The sequence below is a fragment of the Lissotriton vulgaris genome, chromosome 2_1 (genome assembly GCF_964263255.1).
Source record: "Lissotriton vulgaris chromosome 2_1, aLisVul1.2, whole genome shotgun sequence".
NCBI classification, from domain to species: Eukaryota; Metazoa; Chordata; class Amphibia; order Caudata; family Salamandridae; genus Lissotriton; species Lissotriton vulgaris.
This window is the reverse complement of record NC_141687.1, coordinates 1,722,131,850-1,722,143,863: the sequence shown is the minus strand read 5'-3', so window position 1 is coordinate 1,722,143,863 and position 12,014 is coordinate 1,722,131,850. Positions and strand designations below refer to the sequence as shown.

The following is a 12,014-nucleotide window of genomic DNA, read 5'->3' as shown; positions in this document are numbered from 1 at the left end:
ACTAACTTTTTTAATGCTTCAGGGGTTTTCTTTCCACCGAAATCTTTGAAAAGTCTAAAAGCTTGGATAGTATCTCTTGCTGGCAGCTGATCTCTGAACACAGTTTCTGGATCTCTGTTTCACCATAAATAATGCATTCATCACCAGAAGGCAAGTTTCCTGCATCTAGCACACTGAAGCTGGCTAAAAGTTCTTTCTCAGAACCCGGGGCTCATCGTTTATTGATATTTACAGACAGACTTTGGTAAAACTGATTTGGATTAAGGGCAACAGAGTTACTTCTACCATGGAATTTGCCCTCGTCGACTGCTCTCTGAGCTGCAGAAGCAAACTCCCCTGGTGAGTCCTTCATTGCTCTAAAAATACGTACTTGACTAACCAAAATTCTGTGGGCATTAAAAATTGTAATGTCCCTCCACTGTAAGGAGAGTGATAAGTCTTTGAGCTCTTGAAGTGCATCACACATAATCCCCAAATTTCTGATAAAAGAATAGGATGTAAGCTTCTTCAAGAGACCTTCATACTTACTCCAGTCTCTTATGGGTCTGGATGGGTCTTTAGAAGCATTATCAAAATGTTTGCACAAGGCAGGGAAGCAGTTCCAAACAGCTTTCACAGATCTGTAACTGGATGCTACCCATCTAGTATCAAGCATTTTCCCTATCTTCTGAAGCTGTACACCTAGCTTGCTGGCAGCCAGATTTAGCTCTCTCTAGTTTTTTGGTGATATGCTGTTTGTGGCATACAATGAGTCCGTAAAAATATTGAAGTGATTGACCCTGGCAACCTCATCAACTGTATCTGCCACAGCAAGTTCTAGTCTGCCATGTCAGTACAAGATTTGGAAATTCTGATTTCAGCAATGCTACTACTCCTCCTTTTTTACCAAACATTACTGCTGCTCCATCTGAACATACTGCAATCAAGATATCATGTAGCAGACTTTTTGTGAGTCCAACGTTTTTGAAGAAGCTTAGGAGAGCTGTCTTTATGCCAAGGGCATTTTTTTCTGCCAGCTCCAGCAGGCCGAAATAGATGGTCACTCGGGTGGCATTTCCAAAAATGCCACGGAGGTAGATGATTAAGGTAGAAGCATTGCTAATAGAAGTGCTGTCATCAATTAATACTGTGATCTTTGGTTTGTGTTGTCTGATATAACAGACCAATCTTTGTTGCATTTCCAATGTAGTGTCTTTTATTATTTCAGTTGCAGTCACATTGCTGTGCAAAACACGGCCCATTGCACTGCCATTCTTTGCCTGAAGGCGAATTAGATCAGGGTGGTCAGTGAAAGGGCGAATTTCGTTTGCCAAGTAGCAGGCAGTGTCAAATACCCTGCAAGTGCTCTCCATATGTTTTGCATTACATTTGTGTTCTGTCACCACCAATGTATTTTCCTGCTGAGCTGGAAGAATGTCTTCAGCTGCCAAGTGACCGGCACTCACCTTATGCTTCTTAATCTTCTTCCTGAGCTGTTTCTGCCTGGGCGACAATGAGCAACTGCGAGGGCTGCCAACCAGATGTGAACTGAATTATAAACTGGAAAGCGAGGGCAGCTATTGGGATAAAGTCCAGAGGAAGTCTTGAATATGGATCTCCCCCCAGTGGTGTCTCCCCAAGCTGGTGGTCAGAGGGGGCCCCCCTCCAGGTACTTTGCAAGATGGCCTCCTCAAGTTTTCTTACACCATTGACACGTAAGTAGTAAAAGGGCGACCTGTAAAGAGAAGGCAGCCCCCCCCCCCTGTGCAAACTCCGGTTACCGGTTACCTTAGTATGTGAAGGGGGCTCTGCAGTTCGCGCTGATCTCTGGTGAAGCCACTTTCGCCGGTGGGACACGCCTCGGCCTCAGGTTCAGGCAGCTCCTTTCCTCGATGACGAGTGCAAGGGAACCCCAGTTGCTAGGGGACGCCTGGCGCCTCTCCAGACGCAATGTAGCTCCGCCTGACAAACCTCTGCGTTGCTGGGGGAAATCCTTGTTGATGTGACCAATCCGAGCGTGGCTCGGAAATGATGATCTCGGGTCGGTGGTGGTGAATACTGGCAGGGTGTTTTCAAGCCTCCTTACCAGAGCGGCGAACCTGGCCTCAGGCACACAACACAGCTCGAGGGGCGGTGGTGGAGTCAATGCGCACACAGCGCTCGGGGGCAAAGCAGGTGCTCCAAAGTTCCTCAGCGGTGCGTTAATCCACACACACAGAGCGCAAGGGACTCGATCCTGGGGCAGATCACGTTTGAGGCAGAGCAGGCCTCACGACCTCAGGCCCCAGCTGTGTGCCGATGAGCACACCGAGACAGATTTCACAGGGGGGCAGCTTCACAAAGGCACAGCGCAGAGACCCACACAGCAGCTGGAAGGGTGGGTGCTGAAGAACTTTTGTATCCCTGAGTTCTGAGCTCTTCTTAGGCCCTTGGAGACAGGCAGGCTTCAGAGGGGCAAAGCACACAGCACAGCTCCTCTTCAAATTAGGGGGACACAGCACACAGCAGACATTCCCTTCCTCAGCAATCACAGCAACTGTATGTCAGCTCCCAGACACTCAGCAAGGATTCCTTCTTGATCACAAAGTTTCCTAATCTATTTTTGCTGGGGCTCCAGTCCTGCTTTTATACCCCAAAAGTCTTTGTTCTTCTTGTGCGAGGGCTCCTGGACCCAATCTAAACCAGTTCTGGGTGCACTCTGCCAGTGTACCTCTTGTTCCTTCGTGAGTGTGGGCCAGGGCCATCAGACGCACCACAGGAGGTGGAGCCAGCATTGTGGCAGACAAGCACAGCTCTATTGAGACACAGGTGCTACTCCTCCAACCACTCTACATGCAGATGGGTCTATTCAGCCTTGTGCTGACTCAGCCAGCCTCCTGGAGCCGCCACCAGCCCCTGTCACTCACAAACCAGACAGTCAATTCACAACCAGGCAGAGGCACACAGAAAGGTTGAACAGGAAAATAGCCACTTTCTAAAAGTGCTATTTCCAAACTTAGAATTTAAAAACCATCTTCACTAAAGGATGTGTTATTAAATTCTGAGCTCGGGGATACCAGATTCCATATGTCTATCTTGACCTTATGGGAAGCTATGCAGGTAAACATGTCACACAGCTTTCCCCATGTTATCCTATGGGCAAGATAGTCTTTCAATAGTGAAAAACGAAATTGGCAGTATTTCACTATCAAGACATGTTACCCACACTAGTAACACCAAACAAAAACCGGGACATCTGCCTCCCCTACCTTTGACCTTTGAGGCCCGAAAATAGAGCCCCCTAGAACCCCCTTTCGAGGCCCCCCAAAGAAAGTGGAGGGGCTCAGCCGCCCACAGCCCAACCCCACCCCCCACTTAAAGCCCTGCCCTTATTACTCAGCTATAATCGTGTCGGAACCGCTTCAAATACTGCACCATGATGGCAATGAAATTTTCCTACAACAGCCGATGCATATGAAATTAAAACCTTTCATGGTGCTTCCCAAATTAAACCACCACAGCAAATTTTTGACTCAGAAAATAAAGTGCCACAGTTTAAAAAAACGCAAAAGGAACAATTGATGGACGGAATGCTGAAGAATGCAAACAATCACCCACCAGCCACAAAGACCTGGGTTTAATCTATAGTTCTTTTGCTCACCATGCCACCCCAGTTTGGACCCAGGCCTATGCAAATCAGTTTTGACGCAGAATTCCAGCCCCAGTTCACGGTGACAAAAGAGTGTGGGGGCACTGATTGGGGTCATCAATAGCCTTTTTATTAATTTATTTTCCAAGACCTGTAGATGGTAACTTTTGTGGTAACCTCAAACTCCTGCCCCATAGAATGCGACAGATAAGCATTTGGCTTTGTAAAGCGTAACCAGCTCTGTCACCAGCTTGTGACCTTACTTGCAGGCAAAGCGGAATAACCCCTCCACAACCGGATTTGTTTGTTGCACCCTTGAATGACTAGAGGATCCCAATTCAGAATATTATTAAAAATGTTCCCTAAGAATGTAAAATTGGTCAACTAGTCAATAGTCTTGCCCCTTACAGCAACATTTCTGGTTTTTGCTCAATTTAGGGACACAGACAATAGTGTACGATTTAATAACATTGACTTTTAAGTCCAGTACCAACATAACATTTTTAAAAGCATTAAGTGATTTTTGGTGGCTATTTGCTGTCAGAGCCATTGGCACAGTGTCGCCCGCATACAATAGTAGCGGTACTGAGTTGCCTCCAATACGGGGAAAATCAATTTCCTTCTCTAGTAAAAATGCCTCTAGGCCATTTATATAAATTAAAAAGAGAAATGGAGCTAAAATACACCCCTGCCGTACACCCTCTGTGGAGACAATGGATTAAACCCAGATCTTTATGACTGGGGTTGAATGCTTGCATTGTTCAGCATTCCGTCCATCACTTGTTCCTTTTGCATTTGTTGCCCTAAGTGGCAATCAATCAATCAGTCAATCATTGTATTTATAAAACACGCTACATACCCACAAGGGTCTCAAGGCGCTGTGGGGGGGGGCGCTACTGATCGAAGAGATAGGTCTTGAGGAGTCTTCTGAAGGCCATCAGGTCCTGAGTCTGTCGTAGGCTGGTTGGGAGAGTGTTCCAGGTCTTGGCGGCGAGGTAGGAGAATGATCTTCCACCGGCTGTGGTTTTCCGGATATGAGGGACTGTGGCGAGGGCGAGGTTGGCTGAGCGGAGGCTTTGGGTGGGGGTGTGGAAGCTGAGACGGTTGTTGAGGTAGGTAGGTCCGGTGTTGTGTAGTGCTTTGTGTGCGTGGATGAGGAGTTTGAAGGTGATCCTCTTGTTGACAGGGAGCCAGTGCAGGCCTCTCAGGTGGGGTGTGATGTGGCTGCGGCGGGGGACGTCGAGGATCAGTCGAGCCGAGGCGTTCTGGATTTGTTGTAGTCGTCTCAGGAGCTTGTTTGTTGCTCCTGAGTAGAGGGAGTTCCCGTAGTCGAGTCTGCTTGTGATGAGGGCCTGGATGACGGTTTTTCTAATGTCGGTAGGGATCCATTTGAAGATTCTGCAGAGCATTCGGAGGGTGTTGAAGCAGGATGCGGAGACGGCGTTGACTTGCCTGGTCATGGAGAGGGTGGAGTCGAGGATGACCCCCAGGGTGCGTGCGCGGTCCGTGGGTTCTGGGGCTGTGCCTAGCGATGTGGGCCACCAGGAGTCGTCCCAGGCTGATGGGGCGGGTCCGAGAATGAGGACCTCCGTCTTGTCTGAGTTCAGCTTCAGTCTGCTGCCCTTCATCCAGTCGGCTACGGCCCTCATTCTTCTATGGAGGTTGGCTTTGGCGGTGTGGGGGTCTTTGGTGAGGGATATGATCAGCTGGGTGTCGTCAGCGTAGGAGATGATGTTGAGATTAAGTTGTCGTGCGACGTGGGCGAGAGGTGCCATGTAGATGTTGAACAACTTCGGGCTGAGGGAGGATCCCTTTGGCACGCGCAGATGATCTCTGTGGTTTTTGAGCGAAAGGGTGGGAGGCGGACGCTCTGGGTTCGGCTGGAGAGGAAGGATGTGGTCTAGGCCAGGGCCTTCTATTGAATTCCAGCGTCATGGAGGCGTGCTGATAGGGTGCGGTGGCAGACTGTGTCAAAGGCTGCTGATAGGTCCAGGAGGATGAGGGCGGCTGTTTCTCCTTTGTCCATCAGGATCCTGATGTCGTCAGTGGCGGCGATGAGGGCGGTCTCGGTGCTGTGGTTACTGCGAAAACCGGATTAGGAAGGGTCCAGGATATTGTTGTCATCGAGGTAGCGGGTTAACTGTTTGTTGACAATCTTCTCTGTCACTTTTGCCGGGAATGGGAGCAGGGAGATGGGTCGGAAGTTCTTGATTTCCTTGGGGTCCGCCTTGGGCTTATTCAGAAGGACGTTGATCTCGGCATGCTTCCAGCTTTCCGGGAAGGTGGCTGTCTCGAAGGAGCAGTTGATAGTTTTCCGAAGGTGGGGCGCGATGGTTGTGCTGACCTTGTTGAAGACGTGGTGAAGGGCAGGGGTCCGATGGGGATCCGGAGTGGATGGAGTTCATGGTTTTGATGGTGTCTTCGTCGCTGACGCTGGACCAGGTGGTCAGGCGGCTGGTGTGGGTGGTAGTCGCAGGGGTGGTGGACTCGGTGGTGGGTGCGGGGGGGTCGGAGTTGAAGCTGTTGTGGATGTCAGTGATCTTGCTGTGAAAGAAGGTAGCCAGGGAGTCGCAGAGGTCTTGTGATGGTGGGATGTCGTTGTTGTTGGAGCTGGGGTTGGAGAGTTCTTTCACGATGCTGAAGAGCTCTTTGGTGTTGTGTGTGTTGCTGTCTAGGCGGACCTTGAAGGCGGTCCTTGAAGGCGGTCCTTGAAGGCGGTCCTGATGAGTTGGTGGTGTCTGCGGGTGGTGCTCTTGAGGGCTGTGTGGCTGTCTAGTGTTCGGTCGTAGAGCCATTTCTTCTCCAGCCAGGTGTGCTAGGAGATCTGGAGGTCTTCGGTGAACCAGGCGGCTTTCTTGTTGGTGTGGTTGGTTGTGGAGGTCTTGAGAGGGGCGAGGGTGTTGGGGCAGTCGTTGATCCACTGTGTGAGGTTGGTTGCGGCGGTGTCTGGGTCGGTGGGGTCGGTGGGTGGTCTCCGGGCGAGGGTGGTCATCAGTTGGTCCTCGGTGACCTTGCCCCAGCAACGGCGCGGCAGCTGTTGTGTGCAGGGTGTGTGGTGGGTTTCCTGAAGGTGATGTGGACGCATCTGTGGTCGGTCCAGTGGGGTTCGGTGGTGTGGTTGAAGGAGACGTGGGGGCTGGCGGAGAAGATGGGGTCAAGTGTGTGTCCAGCGGCGTGGGTGGGTGTAGTCACGAGCTGCTTGAGTCCGAGGTTGGCGAGGTTGTCGATCAGGGCGGTGGAGTTGGCGTCGTTGTTGTTCTCGAGGTGGAAGTTCAGGTCCTCGAGTAGGATGTAGTCCGTGGAGGCGAGGGCGTGGGTGCTGATGAGGTCGACAATAGTGTCGCTGAACTGTGGTCGAGGTCTGGGAGGTCTGTAGATGAGTGTTCCTCTGAGGGTGGTGTTGGGGTCGGTGTGGATCTGGAAGTGCATGTGCTCGGCGGTGGCGAGGGTGTCGTCGTGTTAGTTGAGATTCTGATGGAGTCTTTGTGGATGATGGCGATTCCACCTCCCACTCGGTTGGTGCGGTCTCTGCGGGAGATCTTGTAGCCCTGTGAGATGGCAATGGCGATGTCTGGTGCTGAGGTGGCGTTCAGCCAGGTCTCCGTCAGGAAGGCGACGTCCGGGGCGGTGGAGTCTAGGTGGTCCCAGAGTTCGATGGCGTGCTTGCGAGCGGAGCGGGTGTTGAGGAGGATGTAGCGGAGGTGGTTGGGTTATCTGGTTGGTGTTTAGGTGGGCTGGATGCTGGTGTAGCTGCAATTCCGGCAGGTGAAGGATCCTTGGGTGCGCTTCGGGTGGCCCGGTAGCAGGGGTGGGCTCGTCCGGTGCTGAGGGCAAGGGTATGCCCAGACGTGGATCCCGTGATCATTGCGCCACTGGATTCAAGCTAGCCTGGCTGATGTGGAGTGATGCCCCAAAACTGGTACCAGGATGCTTGTTTTTGGTCTAGGGAGGACCTGGCTTGGCAGTTCGGGATGGACTGTTCCCATGAGGAACATGGTCAAGACTGATTTGCATTTGGCTGGGTACAAACTGGGGTCAAGTGGTGAGCAAAAGAACAATGGATTAAACCCAGATCTTTGTGACCGGAGGTGAATGTTTGCATTGTTCACCATTACGTCCATCATTTGTTCCTTTTGCATTTTTTGCCTTAAGTGGCATGGGTATGCTCAAACATGGGTCCCGTGCTCACTGCGCTACTGGATTCAAGTTAGTCTGGCTGATGAGGGGTGATGTCCTGAAATTGGTTCCAGGATGCTTGTTTCTGGTCTTGGGAGGACCTGGCTTGGTAGTTCAGGCTGGACAGTTCCCATGAGGAACAGGGTCAAGACTGATATGCATATGGCTGGGTACAAACTGGGGTGGAGTGGTGAGCGAAAGAACGATGGATTAAACCCAGATCTTTGCGACTAGGTTTGAATGTTTGCATTGTTCAGCATTCCCTCCATCATTTATTCCTTTTATAAATTACAAAACAGCACTAGCGATGCAGGGCTTTTGAATAGGACAACAACTTGCTGTGCTATCTCCGGTCGTCCTTCTGGTCACATTGCAAGAACTCACCAAATCCTGCCGGCCCTCTGACAAAAATGTTGTTAAATTTATTACCCTAGCTCCTCCTAATCAGGAGATACTACAACATGGCCTCTTTCAGTCAGAGATGACTTGTGGGAGGGTCGCCATTCTCTGTACCTTGTATCTGTCCACTACCTTCCTGAAACACATCACAGACACCAAGAGTTTGTCTCCTGGCCACCCCCAGCTCCACACGTGTGCCCCATCAGCAACAGGAGGCGGTCAAGGTGCCCAACTTGCCCTAAAGCCTGCCTAACATTCTCCAAGTGCCCCCACTACCTCTCCCAGGCTAGGAAGAAGGCGCCCCAGCATGACCTTAAGGTGAAGACCAACACTCCACCGAGCCCAGCAAGGAGCCCACTCCAGGCCACAGCAACTCTGGTGATTACAGGTATTCCTCGACACCTGCCCAAGAGACAGCCTTACCGCCCCTCTGCACCAAAAGGCCCCCCAGAGCCACCACTGAGAGTTCACAACACTTCCGGGTCGGGTGATAAAAAAAACCAACTCTCAGCCCCAGCGGTTCCTAGAGGTCTGGACGTGCTGGACAGCCAACGGCAGGCCGGGCTATGACCTCCACAAGGAAAATCTGGGAGTTGCAACAGGGCTCCAAAAACAAAACTTGAACTTGTACTCCGGCGGAGTGAGGGCCAGCAGCGTCCTGTCGGCAGAGCGGTGAGTAGTAAAGAGGCCGCTACCCTGCTCCGTTGCTCCTTTTAATGTGTGGGAGCCGACGCAGACTGGTTCGGGAGGAGGGTGGGCACACACTGCCTCACATCCCAGCACCCAATTTGCCCCGATGCATCATGGTAAATGCAGTGCATGATAACATTTAATTTGGTGCCAGGCTTTAGTTTTTCACCCTTGTTGGTGCAGCCAGAGCTGTGTAACTCTAGACATGTGTTTCAGGATAGTTGTCCTTCTTCAGGAGAGAGCAACACATTCTTTTTGGGGGTGCTGGAAAGGCTGCCAAAAGTGTTCTCAGGTCTCTGTACCACTCACTGGGCGCAGGTGCATCAACCAGAGCTCGTCAGCTCATTAACTCATTAGCTCAAGGGAGTCTTTTCAAACAGGAGGAGGGTGGGTGCTCACTGCCTCACATCCCAGCACTCAGTTTGCCCCGATGCATCATAGTAAATGCAGTGCATGATAACACTTAATTAGGTGTCAGGCTTTAGTTTTTTACCCTTGCTGGTGTAGCCAGTGCTGTGTATCTCTAGACACGTCTTTCAAGATAGTTGTCCTTCTTCAGTAGAGAGCAACACATTCTTTTTGGGGGTGCTGGAAATGCTGCCCAATGTCTTATCAGGTTGATGCACCTGCGCCCAGCGAGTGGTACAGAGGTCAGAAATGATTCCATGATTGCCGAGGTGAATTGAACACTATTGTCAGACAACAGCGTCAGCAGGAAACCCTCACGTTCAAAAAGATCTTCTAGAAATTCAATCACAACACTGAACTCCACAGAAATGCCACCTTGATCTCAAGCCATCGAGAAAACATGTCTATGCACACAATGACATAGCGATCTTGAGGTCTCAGTTTCACAGGCCCAAAAATGCCTATCGAAATGTCAGTCCACACACTAGCAGCCTGACCTCTAATGACCATAGGTTGTGTCCTGCACTTGAATGTTTTGTCACCGTCTGCACACTCTGCACACTCACGCACCAATCTTTCAATATGAACGTTCATGGCAGGCCACCAGTATGCCTCTCTGATCCTTTCCTTGGTCTTGGCGATGTCCATGTGTGAGGCATGAGCGCTTTTGACTAACCTATCCTTCAGAGCAAGTGGCGGAATAAGCTTGCTACCACACATAAGAAGTTCATCCATCTCATCCAAATGTTCCTTAACATGCCAAAATCCTCTGAGAACCTCCTCACAGTCCTTCTTCTAACACCAACCTCCTTCCACCATGGTGATGACCTTCTGTAAATCCACATCACTCACAAGGAGTTCCCTCCATTCGCGTCTGGAAATCACCCCTTCACTGACCAAACACATACTTATTCCTCTAAGTCCTCCTTACCAAACCACTCAACATCATCCACCGTCTCATTATCTCCGCAGCCAAGTCTTGATAGACAGTCTGCCAGAAGATTGTTGGAGACCGGCAAATATGATATATCAAAATCATATTCCTGCAAAGATACCACCCATTTCCGTATGTGGTGGGAGACAAAGTGTATGCACTTCTTAGAGAAAACTTCCTTAAGGGGTTTGTGGTCAGAAAGTATTTTGAATTTCTTCCCCCACAAAAACTTCCTTAACTTGCATACTGCCTAGAACACCCCCAGAGCCACCTTCTCTACTACCGAATAGTTGCGCTCAGCACCCCTTAAGGGTCTGGAAATAAACAAAATAGTTTTCTCCTCATCATCAACCTTTTGCAACAGGACTACCCCCAGACCAGTCGAGCTAGCATCAGTCATAACGTAGGACATCTTTGTGGGGTCATAGCTACTCAGACACTGTGCATCATTGAGATGCTTCTTGATGCAGTCAAACTCATCTTCACAGTCCTTGGACCACACAAACTCACTGCCCTTCCGTAGCAAGGACCTTAGACACAAGGTAATCCCAGCAAAATATGGAAAAAATTTGCGGTAAAACTTGGCCATGCCTAGGAATTTCACCAGCTCATCCTTACTTTGCGGGGCACGCAAATTGTAGATGGAGTTCACCAGCGCTGCCTTGGGCTGTATACCTGCAACTGACACATAATGACCAATGTACTCTATCTCCTTGACATTAAATGTACATTTGTCCGCCCTAAGGGTGAGGCCAGCATCCTGCAACTTCTTCAACACAGACCTCAGCCTCGCATCATGTTGATTCAGATGAACCCCAAAGATGAGTACGTCATCCTGGTATACCTTGACACCATGAAGACCTCAAAGAATGCTCTCCATCACCTTCTGTAAAACAGAAGCAGCAGAAATGAGCCCAAAGGGCATTCTCAGAAATGTAAAGGTCCCAAACGGTGTTATGAAGGATATGAGAGCTTGAGAGGAAGAATGAAGCTTGATCTGGTGGAAGGCAGAGGTTGGATCAAGGAGGAAAAATCAGTTGCCCCTTCAAGGGAGCACAACATTTCGGTTATGTTGGGTAAAGGGTAGTGGTCAACAATAGAGTCCTCTCGTGCCCTCACAGAGCCAAGCCTCACCATTGGCCTTGCAGGCTATCACAACAGGAGAGACCTGCTCTGTTGCCTCGACTTCTTGGATGATACTCCTTGGCCAGGAGCTTATTTAAACTCAGATTCCATGCTCTCTCTTACCAACAGGAGCTCATTTCTAAATTTAGCAATTTTTCGGACAACATTCGGCTTAACCCTTATACGATATACATAGTTTTTAAGACAACCCAGGTTACTAGCAAAAACTGAAGGGAAGTCTTTGATCCTGTCTCGAACAGTATAATCAACCACCCTCACAGGCAGCAGTTTATAAAGCGGGGCTCTGTAGCTGAACGGGAATCTCTCAAATTTTCCACAAGAGAGAACTACCACCCCCACAGGCCAATGTTTTTACGGGCGTAAAGCAAGTTTTGGAATAAATGGCATTTCCTTCTTACTTGTTGCCGTTCGTGATGATGAGTGAAGTTCAAGCTGGCGGACCAAACGAGGAAGGCAGGAGAGATGCAGCAGATGGTCGCTGGGAGCTCGATTTTAAAGATAGGGGTAGCATTGTAAGGTAGTCTCCAGTTCCTCTTGTATGTTCAAGGCTGTTGGGGTCTCTTATAGTCTTGTGCACTGCGTGGGTAAATTGTCGCCAAACTGTGGAAGGAGGTCCCTCAAGAAGAAGTGCAGAGGCTTAGTTTCAGGGGAAAA

The 12,014-nt window shown here is 50.0% G+C and overlaps 1 pseudogene; it reads right to left on the bottom strand.

The window, feature by feature from the left end:
- Positions 1-211: 211 nt before the first annotated feature.
- Positions 212-10,015, bottom strand: LOC147733185 (E3 SUMO-protein ligase KIAA1586-like; annotated as a pseudogene).
- Positions 10,016-12,014: the final 1,999 nt, after the last annotated feature.